Here is a 13,408-nt window from a genome sequence, read left to right on the forward strand (position 1 = left end):
CAGCATGCTCAGAAATTGATAAAGCTTCACCAACAGCAACGGGATCAGTAAACGCTAAAGTTGAACTCTAGTGATATTTAATTGATATGTCATAGGAAATTTTCTTTTAAATTCTTCCCGTTTAAAGGAAATTGAGTGCCCAAATAATTTTTAAATGATTCACTGTATATGTAGTGTTGTTTACATCGCTTTTGAGTTAAAAATTAATTAGAATAACAAATTATCGCCATGGAATAACTAGTGTATATGCATACATTCATAGGGCCACTTTCACCATATCTGGTTAACACTAAAACCCAGTTAAACATCGTTACCGACGGTACTGACTCCATTCATTTAACATTGGGTCGGTAACGTCGGTAACACTGTTTAACTGGGGATCAGTGTTAACCAGAGATGGTAAAAACGGCCCTTACTGTTACAAAATTGAGTATACGGTTTATTTTTTGTTTATATTCGCAATGTCTTATATGCTAACAATTTTTTGTTAATTTTTTATAAAAATTTTACTTATATTTTAGCACGCCCCATATAAATCCATGTATGAAACTGTGTACGAACACTAGGAAAAATCTGCAAAATTTCAGAAAAATTGCGAATTTTTTAATAAGAATTTCTAAAAAAAACTTCAGGTATGCAAATTTATAGCCCAGTAAATTTTAGTATAATAATGTGCAAATTACAAACGTCGAAAAATTCGCGTTGATTCTTGAGGTTTTTTTGCTGACTTTCCATATAAAGTATTTTCAGATTTTTTTTATATGAAAAAAATTTAAATTTTTACACATTTGGAATTTGCACATTATTACACTAAATTTTAATGGACTAAAAATTGCATTCCTGAAGGTTTTGCTGAAGCTTTGCACATTTTACCAAATTTTCCTCCACAGTTGCATACTTGGATCAAAATGGGGTTTTATAAAATATAACGCAAATCTTTATACAAAAATAACAAAAAATGTTTAGCATCTAAACATTGCGAATATCAACAAAAAACTGTTAACTTTATTTTGTGTGTAACAGTGTATCAGAAATGCAAACACGGTTAACTATGATAAACTTAAATGTGAGGCAATGTTACATGTATGTACATGTTTCATAATATATGTATATCGACCCCTAATTGCGATTTTATCATAAGCGACAAATTATCGAAAACAATATTTTGTTTCAAATAGGTTACAAGTACGAGTTACAACGTCCTACAATATCACAGACTTTGAATATTTACCGTTACGGAAATAAAGCAAAATGAATTTTATCGTTTGCTTTGTTTACACTTTTGAGATCCTATAATATAAGATTAAGCGACACTGTGTGTACAGAATTGTATTGTAAAAAGCAGTTTAACTGTAGAGAAGTTGCCTTTATGCCGCGATGTCTGAATTTGGTATCCCCGCGAAACTAATACGGCTGTGTAAAATGACGTTGAGCAATACCACCAGCTCCGTCAGAATAGGGAAGGACCTCTCCGAGCCGTTTGATACCAAACGAGGTTTCAGACAAGGGGACTCCCTTTCGTGTGATTTCTTTAATCTTATGTTGGAGAAGATAATAAGAGCCGCAGAACTGAACCGCTCAGGCACAATACTTTATAAGAGCGTACAATTGCTGGCGTATGCCGACGACATCGATATTATCGGTAAAAACAAGGGCTACGTCTGTTCTGCCTTCTCGGGATTGGATAGAGAAGCAAAGCGAATGGGTCTGGTGGTGAACGAGGACAAAACGAAGTATCTCCTGTCAGCACACAAACAGTCAGAGCATACGCGTCTTGGCACCCACGTCACTGTTGACAGTTACAAGTTTGAAAAAGTAGACGACTTCGTTTATTTGGGAACCAGCATTAACACCAATAATAATGTCAGCCTTGAAATCCAACGGAGAATCACTCTTGCCAACAAGTGCTACTTTGGGCTGAGTAGGCAATTGAGAAGTAAAGTCCTCTCTCGTCGTACAAAGATCACACTCTATAAGTCACTCATCATGCCTGTGCTGGTGTATGGCGCGGAAGCATGGACAATGAAAGCATCTGATGAGGCGGCTCTTGGAGTTTTCGAGAGAAAGATTCTGCGAAAGATTTACGGACCTTTACGCGTTGGTGATGGCGAATATCGCAGACGATTTAACGATGAGCTGTATGAGCTTTACAACGATATAGACATAGTGCAGCGAATTAAAATTCAGCGGCTCCGCTGGCTTGGCCATGTCGTTCGGATGGACAGAAACGCTCCTGCTCTGAAAATATTCAACGCGGGCCGCGATGCTGGTAACAGAGGAAGAGGAAGGCCTCCTCTGCGTTGGAAAGACCAGGTGGAGAAGGACTTGGCTTCACTTGGCATTTTCAATTGGCGTCAGTTAGCACAGAAGAGAAATGACTGGCGTGCTGTTTTGGACTCGGCCAAAATCGCTTAGGCGGTTACAGCGCCAAATAAGAAGAAGAAGTTTAACTGTAGTTTTAACCAAAGCTCCATCGGCACTTGCTACAACTGAATGCTTCAAAATCAGCTTCTTTCTCTCATCAAAATTAAGTTCAATCTGCCATTATGCAATTACAGCTGGAATAACTAAGGCCAGCGTAGCTCGTCTAGCAGGGCATTTTTTTAAACTCCTGCTTTGCGAATTGGTTACAAGATTTAGGGCCGGTTACTCAATGTCTGGTTAACACTAATCTGCGGTTAAACATTGGTATCGACGTTGCCGACTCCCTGTTATATGCATGGAGTCGAAGACGTCGATAACCATGTTTAACCGCAGATTAGTGTTAGCCAGATATTGAGTAACCGGCCCTTAGAAGCATATTTGACAGATGAAAAACAGATAGAGGGCTTATATTCCTATTGTAAGCATTGGTATATAAAAAATTGCAACTGAATTGCAACTGCTATTTTAACACCAGCTTCTCAAATTTTGCTGTTTATCTCCTTCCAAATTGCTTATCAGCCCTGTTCTGCAATCCGATTCGAATCGGAATCGGATTTGTTTCCGATTGTTGGTGTTCTGCATTCCGACGATCTGATATTATTTCCGATTCCGCCTTGTTCTCCATTCGATCCACTTCGAATCGGAATTCTATCGGAATTTGATGTTGTGCATTCCGAGTATCGGAAATTTTTTATCGGAAATATTCCGATCAAGTAAAAGCCAGTGGATAAGAAAAAGAACAAAACAAAAAACCAAAATGTAAATGTAAATGATCAAAGGAACATTTTAGACTTTAGCGAACAACGAAAAATGTAAGTAAACGAATTAAAATTGGTAATAGTTATAATGAAAAAAATAAAAAACAAATTAAACTGCGACAGCTTGAGTTGGAGCTAGAGCGTTTCGAATTTGAAAATAGTAAAAAGTCTTAAAATGTTATTTTTTCGTAAATTGTTTATTGTTTAATTACAAAACTCGTTTTTATCAAATAGGGGTAGTTTTATTCGCAATTTCGTATCCAATTATTTGTGCTTCACTTTTCAAATAAATTTCTGTTCTTCTTCACTATCTATATACTTCGCTATCGTTTTCTTCAACTTCTTCACAGTCAAATTCAGGACTGTAGTGGCGAAAAATGTTATGCAGGCAACACATTTATTAATTATTTTCACAACCTCATAGGTTGTACTGCAGTGTTACTAATAAACACTGAAAACGACTTTTGAGAACTCCAATATTACGTGCGGAAGAATGTGTTTGATTAAATGCGTATTGTATAGACCGTGACTATGGATTTATATACGGTGTCAACAGAAAAGGTTCCAGAGCATACCCGCCATCGCCCAATAACCACGAATGGTGATCAGCATCTCGATACTTAATCCCAGTTAAACATCGTTACCTACATCACTGACTCCATGCACACAACGTAACGTCGGCAATGGTGCGATGCTCCTTCCCAAAGCGATGTTGGTCCATTCGCTTTCCTCCCAGGAATGGAACTTTTTGCGTACATAAGGCTGCAAGTCACCCAAAATCTTGGGCAGTGAAAGAGAGCTGTAAAATATAAAATTATACTTTGAAATAGCGAAAGAGAAAACAGTTGTTTGCATACTACTTACGCAGAGTCCGGTAACAATATGGGATTGCTGCGATCGCGCAAAATTGTTTGCCTCACTTTTTCATTTGGTTGCTGCTCATTATTGAGCAAAAGAGCTAATGAAACCATTGAGCTCATTTTAGTTTTCACATTTTAATTTGACAAGTAGGAGGTTTGTTCCTTTTTTTCTACAATCGGATTCGATATTAACTTCGAAACCAAAGTTCCGATCGGATTCTGGAACACCATTTAAATTCTGAGTCGGAATTGAATTCCGATTCAGATTCAATTCCGACGCGAATTGCAGAACAGGGCTGTATATAATTTTGATTTTATCCTTTTACTTATCGTAACTTTTGCACTTCAGCCTTTTTTTTTATAAAATTTTAATCTTTGATTTTAATCATTAGATTGAAAGTTTTCATTTAGCAATTTTTTCTCCAATAGCCAGGTTTAAAACACACGACGAGTTGAGAAATATAACAACTGATTTCGAATTTTGCCAAAAATCTCCCTAATATGAAGATTTTGGCACTGAACCTATTCTGGCCAAGAATTAAATATTTCTTTTTCTCATTCTTTAAAAAAAACGTCAAAAATACCAAATAGTAGCGTCAATGTGGCCGTTTTAGTTTATTAAAGAATTGAATGAGCTTTAACTCTGCATCCACAAAGAAAACTTGCATTCAGTTTTTTCAAAAAATCCTTAAACTATCCGCACTCCTTCGTTTATAAATTATACAACATAAAAACTATCGCAAGCGCCAAATTTTTGTTAACTTTCCTCTCAGCATCTTCACGAAAAATATCGTAAGCGCCATACATTTGTCGCAACAAAATCTTTTCCAGTTTTTGTTGCCTTGTGTAATTTGTGTAAACAAATAACAAAATCGTCATAAGCGGGAAACATAAAATTGCGCTACTAGACTCAGTAGCCGACGGTGAGTAGCCATTTGCCATCTGTGCCAGAACTTTTCCAGGAAGAAAAAGCTAAACGGGCAAAAGCATAAAAAAGCTAATAGTATGTTTCAACGAGCTTCAAATTGGGCAATTTCAGTTGTCAATTTCAATTTGAAATTGTAGATATCCAAACGACAAATCATAGTTGCCAACTTGGTGCTTTAAGCACTAGATTTAGTGCTTTTTGAAAATTAAAACGCCAACAAAAATTATTTAGTGCTTAGTGCCTTTTTTAGTGCTTTTTTCTGAACTATTATTATTATTATTACACAGAAAGAAAGTGATCAATCACTGACTTACAATAAATAAGGAGCGCTAGTTGCATAGACCTTCGGCTTTTTCTGAACTAAAATTACTCCGAGATAGTAAAAACCTGAAATATTTAAAGCTGTGGCAGCACTGAATTTACCAGAATCTACAAATTTAAATGCACTAAAATACAACTATAATTGAAAAGATGATTGTATCTTTTAAGAAAGAAATTTTAATAATGAAATATTTTTTCTTGATAACAAACAAAGTTTACAAAGGTAAGTCTTAAACAAATTTTCATTTAAATAAAGCGAAAATTATTGAGAGTGTATCCCACACAACCATTATTGATAAAAAGCTGAAGTTGCAAACCCACCTTGTTGAATTCCATTCGCGTTGAAAATGCTAGTACGCAGGTAAGTTAAGTATTTATTTTTTTCATTTCTAATTATTTGTACAAATTTTGATTTTTTGTTACCTCCTTAGTAAAACACATCGTTTCTGGGTGCTGAATCCAAATTTGGCCGCACAATTGCTCTAGCACTACAATTTTTAGATATCCTAACACCAAAGTGCCAAAAACACGGTTTTTGGCGATATTTGAATCAATGAAAACATCAAATTTTTTGCTCATTTCTACTTAGGACATCATTTTCGTTTCTTGCGATTAGATTTTTTTTCTCGAGATATACCAGCTTTAATGGGCAGTACTTCGCTACGACGTCATAAGCATGAGTCATCATAGCATGTGTAGAGGCTATTCAATCGTTATGAGCGAAAAAGTTTTGTGTATTGATTTATGTATGTAAATATTGTTAATTTTTTGCTTTTGTTAAATACAAACCGTTATGAAAAAAGCATCCTTTGATTCAAAAAAAATTTGGTGCTTTTAGTGTGGTAAAACGCTTTTTTCACAAGTTTTTGGTGCTTTTTGAAAATCAAAAGTTGGCAACACTACGACAAATTTCAATTTCAAAACCAATTTCGATCACAGTTGTTTACCAAATAAATAATTTTTTAGACGTACATATGTATAAATCATTCAAAGTTATAAAACTTCCAAGTTGCTACGAAAAAATTGAATTTTTTTTTCAATTTCGCCCAAATTGAGACTCGAACACATTTTCAATTAATAATTTTTTCTATGGCCTAATCGGGAAACACATCACCATTTCAAGCTGGAATTGAGAATGCTGCCCAAATTTCGCAATTTGGGGCTAGTGGAAACGTACTATAAATTTGAGTTATGGTTAAAAAATTAAATAATTCTGGTCATTATTATAACTTCATAGTAGTCAATGTTTAAGATAAATTGATACATTTTTGTTAGGAAGAACTTACTTTGTACGTAAGTAAATAGATTTCGTAGCCTCACAAAATCTAGGCAGCTTAAGAGAAAGTTTTGAGATGATATCACCTCATTGTTCTGTAAACAGCTCCGACAGTGACGGTTCGGTGTGATATTAGGACCCATCGCGTGAAAACTAATAGTTTAGTATCCTCCCAATACAATCACCCAAGAGAAAGTATTCCCACTCTTTACCTGATGAAATCAACTCGAGGTTAGCTTTCCTGGCAAACTTATCCGCAACGTGGTTCGCTGCAATATCAATATAGCCTGATACCCAAATGAGTCTGATTGTGAAAAATTTCTTTTCCAAGTCGACAATTTTAACAAATTCGACTGCTTCCTTAATGCTAGCTCTGCCTTGAAAACAATATATTGATCGCGAAGCCTAAGTTGAGGGTTGATGAATAGCATACGCATAAAAGAACCATCGACCGACACTTTCGCCAAGCTGCGACCCATCCGTGTAGAAATTCACTGCTTCCCGTTCGCTCATTTCATGCGGATATGTTTCTACTTCATCATCGCGCTACTGAGTAACTTTTGAAATGGTGCGTTTAAATACAGATGAATTTTAATATTTGTCTACATATGTTTTTAAAGAAGAAATCGCCAAAGTAAAATATCATGACATACCCTTTCCAAATTTATCCTTCAATACCTAACACTAAAAATATCATTAAACATTTTAAAACTATTTAATTTGCAGTTAATATTTTTAGCAAAAGTAAGAAGCTTAAAAAGGCTAAATGATTTTAAGAAAAAGCTAAGAAAAAAGCTAGAGCTAAACAGGATTTTTCCGGCTAAACCCAGATAAAAAAAGGTAATTCTAGCTGGAAAAAGCTGAAATGGCAACACTGGTTGCCATACGTAATGCGAATTTTAGTACATAAAGAATGTACACGAAAAAAACTGGTCGCACATAACCAAGCATAGCTCGGTTAATCATAACATTAAAATAAAAATCGGTAGACACTTAAAAAGCTGGAAGCATTTTCCACCTTACTGCATCATTTCTTTTTAGTAACAAAAATCAGTGTAGAAACGAGGACCAAGAAAGAAATCGATCGCGAGTTAATATTGCGCAAAAAGCTGGAAAATCCCAGCATGTTCCATAACGACATCGCAAAAAAGCTAAAATTTCCAAAGTCTACCGTTACTTATGTGCTTAAAAAATACAATGAATGTTTATCTTTAAAAAGGAACCCTGGTAGTGGCAGAAAAAAAGGATTTGCTTGCGAAATTAAGGCAAAGGAAGTGTTATCTGCTTTTAAGAAAAATCCTGGACCTTCGGTAAGAGATGTCGGCAAAAAATTAAACATGTCGTCTTCGTATATACAAAAAGTATGCAAAACAGCAGGACTACGTTCTTACAAAGTGAATGCAGCACCTAATCGCAACGGTAAGCAAAATTTGTTGGCGAAACAACGTGCTCGGAAATTGTACGACAGTCTCATACAAAAATTTGGCTGTATTGTTATGGATGACGAATCGTACGTAAAAGCCGATTTTAAACAAATCCGGGGCCGCGAATTTCACACTGCAAATAAAAGAGGCAATGTTGCAGATAAATATAAAAACAAAAAGTTTGACAAATTTCCCAAAAAGTTTCTCATTTGGCAGGCAATTTGCCAATGCGGCTTCAAAAGTGATCCTTTTGTAAGCACTGGTACAATTAACCAAGAAATTTATGTTAAGGAGTGTCTGCAAAAGCGACTTTTACCTCTTATACGGCTTCATAAAGATCCAGTGCTTTTTTGGCCTGATCTCGCGATATGTCATTACGGAAAAATGGCTTTAGGATGGTAACATAGAAACAAAGTGTATTTTGTAGCAAAAGAGGTGAATCCACCTAATTGTCCAGAGCATCGGCCGATCGAAACCTACTGGGCCGTTATGAAATCCAAACTTCTTAAGACCCACAAAGCTGTAAAAAACGCACAACAATTCAAAAATAAATGGCAGCTGGTTTCCAAGGAAATCACTGAAACTTCTGTGCAAGGGCTAATGAAGGACATAAAGTCAAAATTGCGATCGTTTGCTTATTACAAGGAGAATTAACTCTTTTTTAACGAATTTCAATAAAACTAAGTTTAGATGTAAATATATGTAAATATCGTTGAATTCCATTAATATATTTATGTTTTAGAACGTTTTAACTGTGACCAGTTTTTTTCGTGTACATTCTTTATATGGTTGGCCATCGGCTATCAGTCGCCATACAAAATAGGCCCATAATTAAGGTTATATAGACGCACTGTCAAACTGTATATATGTATTAAAAATCTATACCAATACCTATATCACATGCGTACGTAGTTAGGGACTCGCATTGCAGGTTGAATGCGCAGTGATTATCTAATCCTATAATACAATAAAGGTAATATTTTAATAATTCGCTAAAATTAAGTAAAAACTCATGAACTATGCAAATTGCTAATGATGTGATAAAATGCGAGTTAATGTCCTAAATATTATATAGGTACGATATAATCTGAAAAACACTTCAAACACTACGAATAAACAAATTTGTAAATTGCTTTTTAGAAAGTGTCATACAATCATTAAGTTTTGACTAAGGACTCTAAATTTTTTAAAGAAAATATGTTTTAGTATAAAGCATGATAAAAACATTACAAAGTAAAACCATTGAGAGGCAGTTTGACGTTTGCCAGCAATCCCTGCAAGCCATGGCTGAGCAGTTTCCCCTCAAATTCGACAGATTTACACACCTTCGTAGCTTTTTAGCTATCACACGCACACATTTACAAATATGGTATTCGAATTGTGAAACATTTTTCATTTGTTAGAGCGGAATTTATACTTTTATAGAAATTCTGTGCGTTAAAGCGAGTAAGAAATATGGCAGTTTTCATGACAGTAGGCTTTGACGAAAAATGTCACATTTCATAAAAATTTTAGTGTATAAAGATTTTTTTATAATTTTATAGATATTTCAAATTTAATTTTATGTTCCCGTTGCCGTTGACTTTGCATCATTATTTTTAAGGTATGTACATATGTAAATTACTTAATTTGTGCATTTTAATTGATTTTATCGTTATTACAGATTTGCAACAATTAAAATTAAAATTACCATCGCCACCATCATCACCAGCTGATATCGCAATCATCACCAATCAACACCTCCTCCATCACCTTTAATGCCACCACCAAGATCGTACCATCACCTTCAACACCGGTACCAGAAGTATTGCCACCATCATCATTCAACACCGGCACCAGCAAAATCGCACCGGCAAAATCGCACCATCAACATTCCACGCCTCTACCAGCAAAATCGCCACTATTATTTTAAGGCCACCACCAACATCACCTTCAACGCCGGCACCAGCAATGTTGTACACATCCACATCAATGGTCCTCTGCAATAACGACACAATTCAAAATTCAAAAAATAAAAACTGTTACTACTGTTAAGTGGCTCTTGACTCTAATCCTCGTCTAATCCATTTCCAACCTTTACTAAAGTAAGCAGTAAGGATTGCTTAAGTAAGTACTAAATATTAGACATGAATTCGACATGGATTAGATATATGAGCCACTTAACAGTAGTAAGGGTTTTATCTTTTGTTTTGAATTGTGTCGTTATTGCACAGGACCATCGATATGTACAAAGTATGTTATTTGTTTGTACATATGTACTATAAGAGTTTTGTATTAATAGACGTTTTTTAAATAAACCAATTAATTTTTAAAAGTAAAAATTTTGATTTTCTACTTATTTGTTTTTTCCTGTACTGAGGAGTTTATAACGACAAAAATAAGTAGTTTGATTATTAGTGCTGAGGAGTTTATAGCGACGACAATGAGTAGTTTGNGCTTAGACTTTGTTGCTTTTTCAATTTTTCCTAATAAACAATCGTGGTACAAAGCTCAATAAAAATATTAAAAATAAGATGTTAACAAGCCACAATAACATTGACAATGAGTAGTTTGTTTATTAGCACTGAGGACTTGCTAATGACAACAATGAGTACTTTATTCATTAGCACTGATGCGTTTATAAAAACGAAAATAAGCACTTTGGTAGTTTCTAGAGCAGAGCAGATATATTTTTCATTAATCAAAGTTTTCAATTAGTAAGAAGAGGTAAAATATTACACCGACAAGGGGAAAGTGCTCAGTTTTATCCCATCGCCTGAACAAAAATGAGTATTTTAATAAGCACTTTTGTAATTAGTGATAACTATAAAATGAGCACTTATTTGATGCTCAGCTGTCTTGCAGGGATATAATTTTAAAATTCAAAACTCAAACTCACACACATATTCTCATTTTCAATCTCAACCAACAATTTTGAACAAATTCATTTTTTATACCCGAGCGCAATTGTGCAAAAGGGTATTATAACTTTGTTCACATAACGGTTGTTTGTAACAGCCAAAACGAATCGAGATAGATATAGACAAAGGTATACATAAATGATCAGAATGAAAAGAGAAGTCGATTGAGTCATGTCTGTCTGTCCGTCCGTCCGTGTACACGATAACTCGAGCAAAAATTGAGATGTCTCAACGAAATTTGGTATGTAGACTGCCCTTTACCCAAGGTAGGTTGGTATTTAAAATGGGCAAAATCGGGCAATAACCACGCCTACCTCCCATATAACGGTAGTTTTCAAAAATACGAAAATTCACTCAAAATTGACATTTACAATTATTTTTAGACGAAAAGTAAGAGTACTATAATTTTTTGGAAAATGGGCGTAGCCACGCCCACTTATGATTACATGTGTAGCACCCCTATTGCGAATGTCGACTGGCAGTAGATAAACGACTATTAAGCGATTATCGATTATCGATGCTATTGCGAGTGTCGCTTAGTCGCTCAATTAGCGACTGTGAATACTTTTTAATCGCTCATTCTTCTATTGCTGTTTTTTAGTCGTTGGAGTATGCGTTTATAAAATTTGCATAGGAAAGTGGAACTATAATGAATAAAAAGCAGGTCAATTCAACTGGAAGTTGTAAAAAATTGTGAAATATACATATGTATGTATGTGTCTGAATTACAGATCAAAAATTGTAATCAACAAAAGGCAACTTGCGCGGTTGGTCGTGCTGATGCAGGAGAGTGAAGAGGCGAAGGAATTTCCGGAAAGAGTAGGGGAGGAAGCTCCGCTTCTATTGGGAAAGATACATATACAATATTTCTTGTGCATATAACTCCGGCTACGCCACAGTGTTTTTGCGCAGAACCAAAATCAAAAGTTTACAAAAAAACTTAATTGAATAGTGCTCGAAAATTTGAAATCTTTATTTTGAATTAAAGTGGAATTCTTTCACTACACTTGTATGTTAAAGTTTTTAAACTCGGTCACGCGTTTGGACACAAATACCCAACATCATTGTACAAATAACCGTACCGTATTTCTTAAACTTCCATAAAGTTTATTAATGAGGAAAACACCTTTTCCTGCAAATCATGTAAAGCCTAACAACCGTGAAGCATCGGGAACGCAACTTCTATTCATAAAACTCACATATGTGCATACACTTCAGCTTCCAACTCCAAGGGATCCGACGAATCTCGCAATTCCCTCCTTGCTTTAGCCAATTCTACTAATCTATTGGCTTCCACTGAGTCCATTTTTTAAATTTTATTATAAAAGCAATTATTTTAAAAATGATGTAAATAAAATACTAAAGAAACAAATGTAAACAAGCAAACAGCTGTTTACAATTCTGTCAACCATTCACAATAGTACAAATTTTTATCGATCAAGTTACACAATAGCAAAATAAAAGATGATCGACTCGATCGACAAATTTCTATTCTACTGCCAGTCGACACTCGCAATAGGGGCCTATATCTTGGTAATCGCTTCACCAATTTCCCCGAAACTTGGCAAGGTTTTTAACCTTGGTATAACATACCAAGCGGCTGAAAATTTTTAAAATCGGACAATAACCACTCCCACATTCCATTTAAAGGTAATTTAGAAAAAAACTAAATGTTTGATAAATCAGTAAATACAGAAGCTTCTTCATTCAAACTTTATGTTTGCAATAACTCTTTAGCAAAAAGTACGTTTATGATAAAATTTTGGAAAATTGGCGTGGCACCGCCCACTTATGACCAGGTATATGTATCTCGGTAACCGTTCGATCAATTTGTACCAAACTTAGTACGATTATTTCGCTTGCCTAGTAAAAGAAAATCGTTAAAAAATATTGAAATCGGGCTAAATTTACGCCCACTTTTCATACAACGGTAAATTTCAGAAAAGCTTGAAACTTCGATATTTCGAAATTTAAGGACGCTAATTATTATTATGGAATTGTAGAGAATGCGCGTGATACCGCCCACATATAACTACATAAGTATATCTTCCTATGGGAACGTTCTGAACATAAAACCACACTGGGTACCTGTACTTTTCGGAAAGGTGAAAAAACTATATTTAATACTTGCGCCGGGTATTTAATGTTCGGTTCCGCCCGAACTTAGACTTTTTTACTTGTTTTTCTTTTTTAATTTTATGTTTATGTTATGCATTAACAATTTGCATAGCTTTTTCCGGCGCGTAGTGCAAACCCCGAGCAGAAAGCAAACACCTGAACTTGCTTTGCAGCACGCCAATAGTTCTCTCAACGGAGTTCCTTGCTTTAGCATGAATTTTGTTGTAGTTCCTTTGTGGTGAGCTATCAACTGTATTGCGAAATGGGGTCAATATCATTCTTCCTAGTGGATATCCTGCATCACCTAGAAATAATTTTATATATTGTGCATACTTCTGTACATAGGAACATCTTATATAATGAAAGTAAGGATCACTTACCCAAAATCCATGTGTTTGT

The sequence above is a fragment of the Rhagoletis zephyria genome, unplaced genomic scaffold (genome assembly GCF_001687245.7).
Source record: "Rhagoletis zephyria isolate East Lansing unplaced genomic scaffold, Rhagoletis_zephyria_1.1 Rzeph_scaffold_01058, whole genome shotgun sequence".
Classification (NCBI taxonomy): domain Eukaryota; kingdom Metazoa; phylum Arthropoda; class Insecta; order Diptera; family Tephritidae; genus Rhagoletis; species Rhagoletis zephyria.